The sequence below is a fragment of the Gadus morhua genome, chromosome 18 (genome assembly GCF_902167405.1).
Source record: "Gadus morhua chromosome 18, gadMor3.0, whole genome shotgun sequence".
Taxonomy (NCBI): domain Eukaryota; kingdom Metazoa; phylum Chordata; class Actinopteri; order Gadiformes; family Gadidae; genus Gadus; species Gadus morhua.
This window is the reverse complement of record NC_044065.1, coordinates 8,037,946-8,050,305: the sequence shown is the minus strand read 5'-3', so window position 1 is coordinate 8,050,305 and position 12,360 is coordinate 8,037,946. Positions and strand designations below refer to the sequence as shown.

The 12,360-nt window shown below is 40.7% G+C and overlaps 2 pseudogenes across 1 annotated transcript; both read left to right on the top strand.

Annotated features, from left to right (window-relative positions):
- Nucleotides 1-111: 111 nt before the first annotated feature.
- On the top strand, nucleotides 112-12,095 carry LOC115531236 (sulfotransferase family cytosolic 2B member 1-like; annotated as a pseudogene).
- On the top strand, nucleotides 693-3,080 carry LOC115531234 (sulfotransferase family cytosolic 2B member 1-like; annotated as a pseudogene). The gene is made up of 6 exons (XR_003973855.1): nucleotides 693-839; nucleotides 1,437-1,645; nucleotides 1,874-2,000; nucleotides 2,157-2,248; nucleotides 2,459-2,639; nucleotides 2,737-3,080. The product of XR_003973855.1 is annotated as a sulfotransferase family cytosolic 2B member 1-like (transcript).
- Nucleotides 12,096-12,360: the final 265 nt, after the last annotated feature.

The following is a 12,360-nucleotide window of genomic DNA, read 5'->3' as shown; positions in this document are numbered from 1 at the left end:
ACATTCTATAACAAAAAAAAAATGCTTGATCCGATGAAGCAGCACCACTTTGCACGTTTGCTAATTTTATTGCAAATCATATCTCTTAGGTGTAGGTTAGCGCAGTAAATACTATATAATAATTACAAATGATGAGATACTCCTTTATATGCCTTCACATTAGGGGCACTATGCAACAGCATAGTCTGCGGCAAGAAATGGCCCTGCTCGTACCTTTGCCTTACCTTCCGTTTAGCAAATATTTTGCACCAAATCAAATGTTTTTGTCTGATAAATGGCTTGGTTCCAGGCTAACAAATCTTTATTTAACGATTCTTAGAAAGTTCAATAGAGAAAAAAAATTGAAAAAAAGGGGGCGTCACTATTCAGTCGCCTTTTGAAAGGCGCCTCTAAATTAAATGTATTATAATTATTATTATGAACCCTGACCCTAACCCTATTCTAATAGTACCCAACAATTAAATTATTTACCCCCAAAAAATCGTCATAAACCTGTTGGTAGAACAGCTATAAATTAGGCCTGCATAAAATAGGGTTGAACTTCACCGACCATGCACACCTAGAAGTAATAGAACAGCATGTAATTCCTTTATTATTTACTTTTGTTAACCTTCATTGATTCAGGACTGTAGAGCAAAGTCTGAATGCTTCTATGTGTGTTTCACTTGTCAACTATCATTCCAATCATACAGGTTGCAGATATGACAGAAGAAGACCTGTATACCGTGTACAAGGGCGTATTTTTATTCAAAAAAATTCATGCCCAAAAGAGCCTGAAATATTACGAGGAGTTCTCTTTCGTCCAGATGACATTCTGATTGTTACTTATCCCAAGTCAGGTAAGAGTTTTCTTGGTCACGCAGTGGAAGTAAATGACAAATGATGGATTCAACTAATAATAATAATTAGTTTTGCTAAACTAGTTTCAAAGTAGTATGTAGGTGGAAAGTTAAATAATAACTTGTAACATCAAGTATGGACATGGAGATAGTATGTGTAATAAGCACTTGCTATTATTACAAATACTTTATCACACACTACTTTTTCTTGACGGACCTGCGCATATTGTTGGATTTGTGGAGGTGTCCACGTGCTGAAGAGTAATCAACATAATAGTCATACCCTTGGAACAATATTGACCGATATTGATCAGCACTGATTTATACTGTGGTATGGATTTTACAATTATGATACAATTTTGTGCTGATCGTGCTGAAGAGTAATCAACATAATAGTCATACCCTTGGAACAATATTGACCAATATTGATCAGCACTGATTTATACTGTGGTATGGATTTTACGATTATGATACAATTTTTTTGATATCACAACCAGTTGGCATAAAATAAGCGCATGAATCAAATAAGACGACTGCAACAGGAAGTACACAACAGCACCACAAACCCCAAAATAACACCCTGTGTGATGCTTTCAGGGACAGTATGGATGCAGGAGATAGTACCCCTGATCCTGAGCCAGGGAGACCCAGTAGTGGTGGACACTGTGCCCAACTGGGACCGGGTCCCCTGGTTGGAGGCCAGAGCATATATCCAAAACCTGGACCAGAGACCGTCCCCACGTGTCTTCATTACTCACTTCCAGTACAACATGATGCCAACAGGCTTCCTCAAGGTCAAACCGAGGGTATGCTATACAGCTTGGAGCCATAGAGGATGAGTAACAATCAAAATGTTATTGCTGAGGTAAAGCCACGTTTGTGTGTGTGTGTGTGTGTGTGTGTGTGTGTGTGTGTGTGTGTGTGTGTGTGTGTGTGTGTGTGTGTGTGTGTGTGTGTGTGTGTGTGTGTGTGTGTGTGTGTGTGTGTGTGTGTACATGCGTGTGTGTGTGTTTGTGTTTTTCTTTTTTATTTAGGTAATTTATGTGATGAGGAACCCGAGAGATGTATTCACTTCCTACTTGCACTTTAGTAGGATGGCCTCCTACTTGGTTAGTCCAGGAACACAGACTGAATTTCTCAACAAATTTCTTGATGGAAAAGGTATACAGTATATGGATTGCTTGAGTATAGCGTTTGTTCACTTTTACCCTTTGTGTTTGTTTTCACTGCTTGGCTTAATATTTAATCCAGAGACAGGTATTCGTCGACTTTGGCCATTGCACATTCACATAAACTTTTTTTCATCTCTAACCTTAGTGATTTTTGGCTCGTGGTTCGATCACGTGAAGGGCTGGCTGTCTGCCACAGAACAGCACATCATGTACATCTCCTATGAAGAGATGATCCTGGTAGGAAGACTGCAAATACAGCTCTGTTAATCATGTACATTATAAGAATCTAGATCAATCTTAAAACTTAAACTGGTTATATTTAATGCTACTAATAATAATCATGACACTTATAACACATATTTAGATTATATATTGATATATTCATACAGATGAAGATGGGGATGATGATGATAATTAACTGTGCTTTGGTAACCTCTGTTGCTGTAGGATCTGGAGGCCTCTGTGACCCGGATGGCTCAGTTCTTGGACACACCTCTGGATTCTGAGATGATAAGGAAGATTACCGATCGATGTGTGTTTAAGAATATGAAAAAGAACAAGATGTCGAACTACTCCCTGATGCCAAGTACAATGATGGACCAGAATGTGTCAGAGTTCCTCAGGAAAGGTAAGGGATTACTAAGAGCAGAAACGCACATTTATGGTTGATCTTATCATTAGTCCTCAATACTTTTTCATCATTTATCATATATCTTCTTTTTCAGGTATTGCTGGAGACTGGAAGAATCATCTAACTGCAGCAGAAGCGGAAAACTTTGATGAATTTTACCGAAAGCAAATGAAGGATGTAAAATACACATTTGTTTGGGATTAGTTTTGTGTGTTCTATCATGTCCTGGGACAAAGCCAACCCATTGTAAAAGTACTATTCCTAACGGCCATGATTCATCATGATTTAAAATCACAATCAGCATTTCTTAGACGGAGACGATCTTGACAGAAAACGCAAAAGTGGCGTTGTGTTCTCAGTTTTTATTCAGCGTTTAACAGGCACTGTTCAACAGGCCCACCCAAAACTTTTCTGAAAAAATAAATAAATAAAATAATATATAATATATTTTTAATTTATTGCACGGCTCTTTTCAGTGCTGTTGAACAAAAGTGTTAAGGGAAGTGTTTTTCCCTCTGAATCACGTCTGTGATATCACTCCGCATGTAGTTAGGTAATTCATCAACCCCAGCGTATTCGGTTGCTAAGCAACGTAAACGTCTTATGCGGACTATTTCTCTGCTGATCAACACTGCGAATTGTAATTATAAAATTGTGAAGTTATTTTTTCGCTTTGGCAACATAGCCGTGTAATAAGCGGCTTTTAAATGTGCAAAAATTGTCTTGGAAAGCATGTTGGAATCTGCAGTGGGCTTATAACACATGCATGGTTTCTATTGTAATTGTTCTGGCTGTTTTTCTAGTAAACAATATGAGGAGAAGCTATGCTGTGAATTAGTTAGTCTTAGATAAACCCTTACTTATTTTTAGGTAGATATACATTTTAAATTGATGATGGTGAGTGACTGAACTAGTGACTCATGAATAGTGAGAGGGATAGAGAGTGAGTGAGTGAGTGAGTGAGTGAGTGAGTGAGTGAGTGAGTGAGTGAGTGAGTGAGTGAGTGAGTGAGTGAGTGAGTGAGTGAGTGAGTGAGGAGCATTATAACATCTTCCATATGCATTTAAATGAGGCCAAATGTTTATTTTGAATGTTGATGTTTATAGATTGATCGATAACGTTCATAGCAATACAGTTCATAGTTCACAGCTTATGATTATATTAATGTATTATTTTGAGCATTACGGTGTTCAAGATGCTTTCACTCAAATGGTGGAAAATATTGGAGGCATCTCAGCCAAACTGTTGGAACATTGGTAGAGCATATTGGAGAGAGAGGCATCAGGGGAAGGCTCCGGGCCCTGTCCAATATGTGATTCCCATCACCTTCGATTAGAAGGTCCCGGGTTGACAAACACTCAGACAGACATCCATCTATAGTCAATAGTCACGTTTCCATCTAAAAGGTGAAGCGAATCTTTAAAAAGTTCGCAAAAAAGAAATTCGAATTAGGTGCGTTTCCATACTGCGGTCAAGCCAGCCAACCCAGTTTTTTGCTGTACCTGTTTATACTAACTATTACGGTAATAGCGTCTCTGAACTAGTTTCAAATTAAAAGCATTCGTCGGGTACATACCAAAGGACAGTCAATAAAAGCAAATGCTATCAAAGGAAATGTACGGCCGTTTTGATATTTATTTTCAAAATAAAAGCCCACCAAAAATTCAAATATGAGACATATTACATATGAATTCGGATTTGTTTAAAAGGAAATGCCCTGTTATCCCAGACTCATTCCACTTCAGGATTATAGTTCACGACCCCATTGGGTCACCCAAGAAGTTTCAGGACATTCTGTCTGGGTTATGCAGATCAGATCACCTTTCATACACTTTTCGAATAAGTTTCTGTGCAGTGATCAAGGCTTGTAAGAACCTATAATGTTACCTTATTACAATTGGTTCATTACAGTTTATTTTTCTCCATAAGGTAATAAGTGTTATTAGATTTATGTTCTATGAATACATTGTTAGGATTGTGAAAAGATCAATTATGTTTTTCACAACTGGACTGACTGCATTTTAGTATAAATATATCTATATATATATATTTTTTTTTTTATAATTTCTTTATATAATGCATAATTGTTTGAAAAAAGATTTTCAAAATGATTTTATATGATACTTAAATTCAGTTTTCTCTTCAGATTGTGGACAGATACATATGTAGCCTATAAATTCTCTTATTATTAAGCACCGGGTTGCTCTCACACACGCACACGCACACACACACACACACACACACACACACACACACACACACACCTCTACAGCAAGCTCTTGAATTTAATCGATTTAAACTTCCGCTCCTTATTCATCATATTTTAGCATTGTGGAAGAGGCCACACGTGTCATTCTAATGTTTGGAAATGTATCTCTTAAATAATTAGCCTATAGGTCTTATAAATTAGTTTTGGATGTGTACTGCGCATCTCACTTTCTCAAGGGGGCGTGAACCCGTAAAGGCCAAAGAGCTCACCCAGAGTTATAGAGTGGCGAAGTCACGCCCCTTCCGGTAGAGCTCATGGGACCTATGAGATCGAAAAATATGAATGGTGTCAATGGAGAGAAAATAATTAATTTCTGGTCCCAGTCTTTATATGCCCTGGATTACACATATGTTATTTGTGGATTTAAATGATAATTTTTCATGCAAAGAAACCTAAAAAATTTCATGAAGAAGTTTGATAATTTTAGGTTTTATGTGAGGCCGCTTTGTGAACTACAGCTCTTCGTGCTCTCGACGCATATGATATACGTCACCACACCCGCACTTGGAACTTGGCACAGAGATGGCACATAGAGAGCGCACATAACTAAAACTTTCCACATGCCTCGAATTATAGTGGTTTTCACTTCTTTCTATGCTTTTATCCTCGCCTTGAAAAAAAGTGGTGAAGTGGAGCAGAGAGATCGCCTCACGCTCTCACGCATTCGGCGTGAGACACACGCAATCCAACCCATGCACACGCTCACACGCCACACTTCGTATTTCTCATGCAGAAAAATTGCCAGTATAGCGCCCACCAATTTGCGCCGCTATTTAACAGTGGAACAGGTAGGAATCAAATGGGTTCCCCGTACGTAGGGTAACCAGACGTCCTCTTTTGCCCGGACAAGCCCTCTTTTTGAGACATAAAAAAAAAAAAAGTGTCCGGGAGGAATTTCAAAATCGTACTGGATTTCATCACAAAGCCTCATGCATGTTCACATTGAATTTGCGTTGCGTTTCTCTGGGTCTTTCACAAACTAGTGAGGCTACACCCTCCCCTACTCAGTTCTGTTCACTTTGCATTGGTGGAAGTGAGGGGGAGTGGTTGAGTAGAGCCTTCAGATTGGACGGTTTGACTTTAGAGTTACCGTCATGTTTTGTATTTCTTTTTTTTACCATTATTGTTTCATAGGGACAAACATTAACAAATTTCTCCTACAGGGGATTGATGAAGTTCTATCTATTGAACAGAAAGAAACACTTGTTCATACTTTGCACACTTTACCACAGCATTGGCCTACTGAATGCGACAGATATATTTTAAGCATTGGACTGAATGCCACATAAATATAAATGTATGTTTTTGCACGTTTGCAATGTTTAAAATTTCAGAGAAAATTATATGCCTCTACTGGTGTTGCTTAGGCCTATAGCCTTTTTTGAGGCAGTGTTGTTTCTGAATATTAGTGTTAAGGGCCAATTATGCTTACTATCATACTATCATATCATGCTCACTACTGGTACTGTACCCCCCACTCTCAAGCTGGCTGCCATCACTCCCATCCTGAAAAAACCTGGTGCTGACCCAACTGACCTTAACCATTTCCGGCCCATCTCCAATCTCCCTTTCATCTCCAAAACACTTGAAAGGGTGGTTGCCGCACAACTACAGTCCCACCTCGACACAAACAATCTCCACGAACCGTTCCAATCTGGCTTCCGTCCAAAACACAGCACTGAAACAGCCCTAGTCAAAATCACCAACGACCTCCTCCTTGCAGCCGACTCTGGATTACTCACCATTCTCATCCTCCTCGATCTCAGCGCAGCATTCGACACCATCTCCCACCCTCTGCTCCTTGGACCGCCTGGCTGGCATTGGGATCACTGGTGCTGCACTCTCCTGGTTTACATCCTACCTCACCGGCCGTCAACAATTTGTTCAACTAAGCAACCACAAGTCTGGGTGTTCAGGTGTCTCACTGGGTGTCCCCCAGGGGTCAGTCTTGGGTCCACTCCTGTTCACCACTTACCTCCTCCCGCTGGGCACACTCCTCCGTCACCATGGGGTCCATTTTCACTGCTACGCTGACGACACACAGGTCTACATCTCCACCAAACACCCACCGCTGCCATCCCCCCCACCTCCCTCATCACGTGCCTGGAAGAGATCCGGAGCTGGTTGAGCAGGAACTTCCTGAAACTCAATGGAAACAAAACCGAGGCCCTGCTCATCGGATCCAAATCCATCCTCACTAAATCACAACACACCCCATCACCCGGACTGCATTCTTCCACCTCCGCAACATCGCCAGACTCCGCCCATCACTGACCCAATCCAGCACTGAAATCCTAGTTCACTCATTTGTCACATCACGCATAGACTACTGCAACGCCCTCCTCACCGGACTCCCCACCAAACTCATCAACAGACTGCAGATCATTCAGAACTCAGCCGCCCGGATCATCACCCGCACCAAATCATTTGACCACATCACCCCTGTCCTCATCCAACTTCACTGGCTCCCAGTACACTACCGCAACCAATACAAAACCCTACTCCTCACCTACAAAGCTCTCCACAACCTAGCCCCCAGTTACCTCTGCGACCTCCTCCAAGAATACGCTCCCTCCCGCTCCCTCCGCTCAACCTCTGCTGGACTACTATGTATCCCCACATCACGACTCACTACAATGGGTGCCCGGTCATTCAGCTGTTCAGCACCCAGGCTCTGGAACTCCCTCCCCCCACACATAAAACAGTCAGACACCATTACAACCTTCAAGTCACAACTCAAAACTCACCTGTTCAAACTTGCACACAACGTCTAACTGATCACTGTTTTGATTGTTTGTTTGTTTTGTTTTGTCTTGTTTTTGTTTTATTTATTTTTTTATTTATTATGTTTATTTATTTATTTTTTTTCCACAATGTCTTGTTCTTTTAAACGATTTATGATGACCATATGCTCTGTAAGGTGACCTTGGGTGTCTTGAAAGGCGCCTCTAAATTAAATGTATTATTATTATTATTATACATTAGTCAACATGTCTCTGGACACATTGTATGCAGTCACATGTTAATATCCCCCCCCCGACAAAACCTCACTCTGAACTCAGTTCAAAACTTGAGAGCCCTGCAATTTGACTGGAATTACTTAGGTGTACATATATCAGGGATTAATGGACACGGTATAATTAAAGGATATACAAACATAGACATCTGTCCATGTATACAAACGCTTAAAAATATATAGATATTGACGATACCAATTGATGTCGGCAGGGTTGCTATGGCCGGTCGTTATGCGGAAATTGGAAGGACGTTGTCCTGTGTGTTCGCTACGTCACAGCTGTTTCGAAAAGTGTGTTTCCATCTCCCATTTTGCAACCCAACTACCCAACTTCTGCGAATAAGAGGATTTTTATGGGTGTCTTGAAAGGCGCCTCTAAATTAAATGTATTATTATTATTACTGATTCGATACTTCAAAATTTGCGTAAAATCAGGGGGATGGAAACGCAGCTAATGACATCAGTCTATTGCTCAGTAAACTTAGATTATAAGTAGGCTATAAGTAAGGTTGACTTTAAGTACAAACCATACAAGATAAGTATTGTCCCAAATGTTAAACATTATTGATATTACCTGTCTTTCCTTGGTCAACAAGTGCCTGCACTCTGAGGGACATCATCATGTGTCCCTCATCCACGTGTTACAAAAGATGAACCCCCAGCCGCCTCATTTACGTATAAGTGGCCCCTCAAAGACGGCTGGCTCACGTCACGGTGAGAGGAAACGCCCTCCAGTGGTTTCTCGTCTGTGGCTTTAGAATGTATATTCTGTAGGCTTCAAGTTAGCGTTAAATAAACTAATCCATACCCTGGTTAAAATCAGACACTACCAGCTTTAGGATTATGACTGTATATGCCACAGACAAATAAAGTGGCATTGTTAACTATTACAAATGCATATTTCACTGTTTAAATTAATATTGCTTTCCCAGGGCTCATCTCTTAAACCCCTGTGGTAAGTCATGGTGATTTAAGATCAGGTTAATAAACAAGGCGATGAATGGATTTTAATGAAAGACCTCACTTAATATAATTAATGTATAATATAACTTCATGCCAATCATTGATTCAGGACTGTAGAGCAAAGTCTGAATGCTTCTATGTCTTTCACTTGTCAACTACCATTCCTATCATGCAGGTTGCAGATATGACAGAAGAAGAGCTGTATACCGTGTACAAGGGCGTATATTTAATCAAAAAAATTCATAACCAAGAGAGCCTGAAATACTACGAGGAGTTCTCTTTTCGTCCCGATGACATTCTGATTGTTACTTATCCCAAGTCAGGTAAGAGTTTTCCTGGTCACGCAGTGGAAGTAAATGACGTATGATGGATTCAACTAATAATAATAATTAGTTTTGCTAAACTAGCTTCAAAGAAAGTAGTATGTAGGTAGAAAGTTTGATAATAACTTGTAACATCAAGTATGGACATGGACATAGACTATGTGTAATAAACACTTGCTATTATTACACATACTTTATTACACACTACTTTTTCTTGATGGATCTGCGCATATTGTTGGATTTGTGGAGGTGTCCACGTGCAGAAGAGTAATCGAAATAATAGTCATACCCTTGGAACCATATTGACCAATATTGATCAGCACTGATTTATACTGTGGTATGAATTTTATAATTATGATACAATTTTTTTGATATCACAACCAGTTGGCAAAAAATAAGCACATGAATCAAAAAAGACGAATGCAGGAAGGAACAGGAAGTACACAACAGCACCACAAACCCCACAATAACACCCTGCGTGATGCTTTCAGGGACAGTATGGATGCAGGAGATAGTACCCCTGATCCTGAGCCAGGGAGACCCAGTAGTGGTGGACACTGTGCCCAACTGGGACGGGGTCCCCTGGTTGGAGTCCAGAGCATTTATCTATAACCTGGACCAGAGACCGTCCCCACGGGTCTTCGTTACTCACTTCCAGTACAACATGATGTCAACGGGCTTCGTTAAGGTCAAACCGAGGGTATGCTATACAGATTGGAGCCATAGAGGTTCATTATGGGAAGATATAAACCAATGGAAATGTCCCTGTAAACTGCTATTTTTAAATGTTGAACTATTTGTATGCTCAGACTATAATTTAGTCATTGAGCAGATGTTCTTGCCTGCTAGGTGAATTGGGATGAGTAACAATCAAAATGTTATGCTGAGGTAAAGCCAAGTGTGTGTGTGTGTGTGTGTGTGTGTGTGTGTGTGTGTGTGTGTGTGTGTGTGTGTGTGTGTGTGTGTGTGTGTTTGCGTGTGTGTGCGTGCGTGCGTGCGTGTGTGTGTGTTTTTCTTTGTAATTTAGGTAATTTATGTGATGAGGAACCCGAGATGTATTCACTTCCTACTCACACTTTAGTAGGATGGCCTCCTTCTTGGTTATTCCAGGAACACAGACTGAATTTCTCAACAAATTTCTTGATGGAAAAGGTATACAGTATATTGATTGCTTGTGTATAGCGTTTGTTCACTTTTACCCTTTGTGTTTGTTTTCACTGCTTGGCTTAATATTTAATCCAGAGAGAGGTATTCGGTCGACTTTGGCCATTGCACATTCACATAAGCTTTTTTTCATCTCTAACCTTAGCGATTTTTGGCTCGTGGTTCGATCACGTGAAGGGCTGGCTGTCTGCCACAGAACAGCACATCATGTACATCTCCTATGAAGAGATGATCCTGGTAGGAAGACTGCAAATACAGCTCCGTTAATCATGTACATTATAACAATCTAGATCAATCTTAAAACTTAAACTGGTTATATTTAATACTAATAATAATAATCGTGACACTTATAACACATATTTATAGATTATATATTTATATATTCATATAGATGATGATGATGATAATGAATACTCTAGTAACTGTGCTTTGGTAACCTCTGTTGCTGTAGGATCTGGAGGCCTCTGTGACCCGGATGGCTCAGTTCTTGAACACACCTCTGGATTCTGAGATGATAAGGAAGATTACCGATCGATGTGTGTTTAAGAATATGAAAAAGAACAAAATGTCGAACTACTCCCTGATGCCAAGTACAATGATGGACCAGAATGTGTCAGAGTTCCTCAGGAAAGGTAAGGGATTACTATGAGCAGAAACACACATTTATGGTTGATCTTATCATTAGTCCTCAATACTCCTTTATCATTTATCATATATCTTCTTTTTCAGGTATTGCTGGAGACTGGAAGAATCATCTAACTGCAGCAGAAGCGTAATACTTAGATGAATTTTACCGAAAGCAAATGCAAGATGTAAAATACACATTTGTTTGGGATTATTTTTGTGTGTTCTATCATGTCCTGGGGCAAAGCCAACCCATTGTAAAAGTACTATTCCTAATGGCCATGATTCATCATGATTTAAAATCACAATCAGCATCTCAGGCTCAATTTAGAAAGAGACGAACTTGACAGAAAACGCAAAAGTGGCGTTGCGTTCTCACTTTTTATTACTCAAATAGACAAGCGTCTTTGGGTGGAACTCTGCGCACATACGGTGATGCAAAAGTGTGTGAAATTCGATGTAGTATGCATGCCAGGTGGCTTGTTTGCCTGAACTGCAAATGGATGGGACATAAACGTGTACCGACGAGAGCCAGAGTGAGCAGATCAGAGCCCACTTTTGCGTTGTGTGACGCATACCGAGAGGCCAGATATGTCCTTGCCGACTAGGGAGGCGACCGGCTCATGTGAGGAGCCATTCATTCACGCATCAATTCTAGCGATAACAGCAGGCCAGGTGTTGAAACCCAGACGCTCGAGGCCACAAAAACAAGCGGCATGCCCGCACAAAGCCACAAGAGGTCAGGACCAAGCCAGAAAAACCAAGTTGTAATGCACACACAAAGCCACAAGTGGTCAGGACCAAGCCACAAACCAAGTTGGGACCAGGGGACAAGGGACCAGCACCGATTACACATACGGGTATCCCGGAGGCGGGAGCTCAGCACCATGTTTAGCCAAACAGAGAACATCACGGAGGCCACGCCTGCCCATTATTCTAGTCACAACACATAGCCCAACAGATCAGAATGTTCCAGGCAGGGCATCCACGGATGCCCAGCTAAGCGTATCTCCACGCGTGGCTATACAATTCCCATCCTTCTGCTTCATAGATATCATACCGGACCTTTACCAAATAAAGTTATTCACAAGCGATCCTGACTTGGCAACCTTTTCTAAAAGAACCCGGCAGTTGTTTAGCCTGGCTCCGCCCACCTAAGTACTTCCGCTCAATTTGAATTTCCCTTCAGTACTAGGTCTGGACCTGCTGTATGTAATTTGGTTTTCTGCGCTACCACAGTGTGCGCCCAATCAGCGAACAGAGGGCGTGTCTGAGAACAATGACTAGTCCCAGCTTCGAAAGTTGACTGCATACTTCATCTCTGGCCTTACTATAAAATATTGATTTACAATGTGCAAT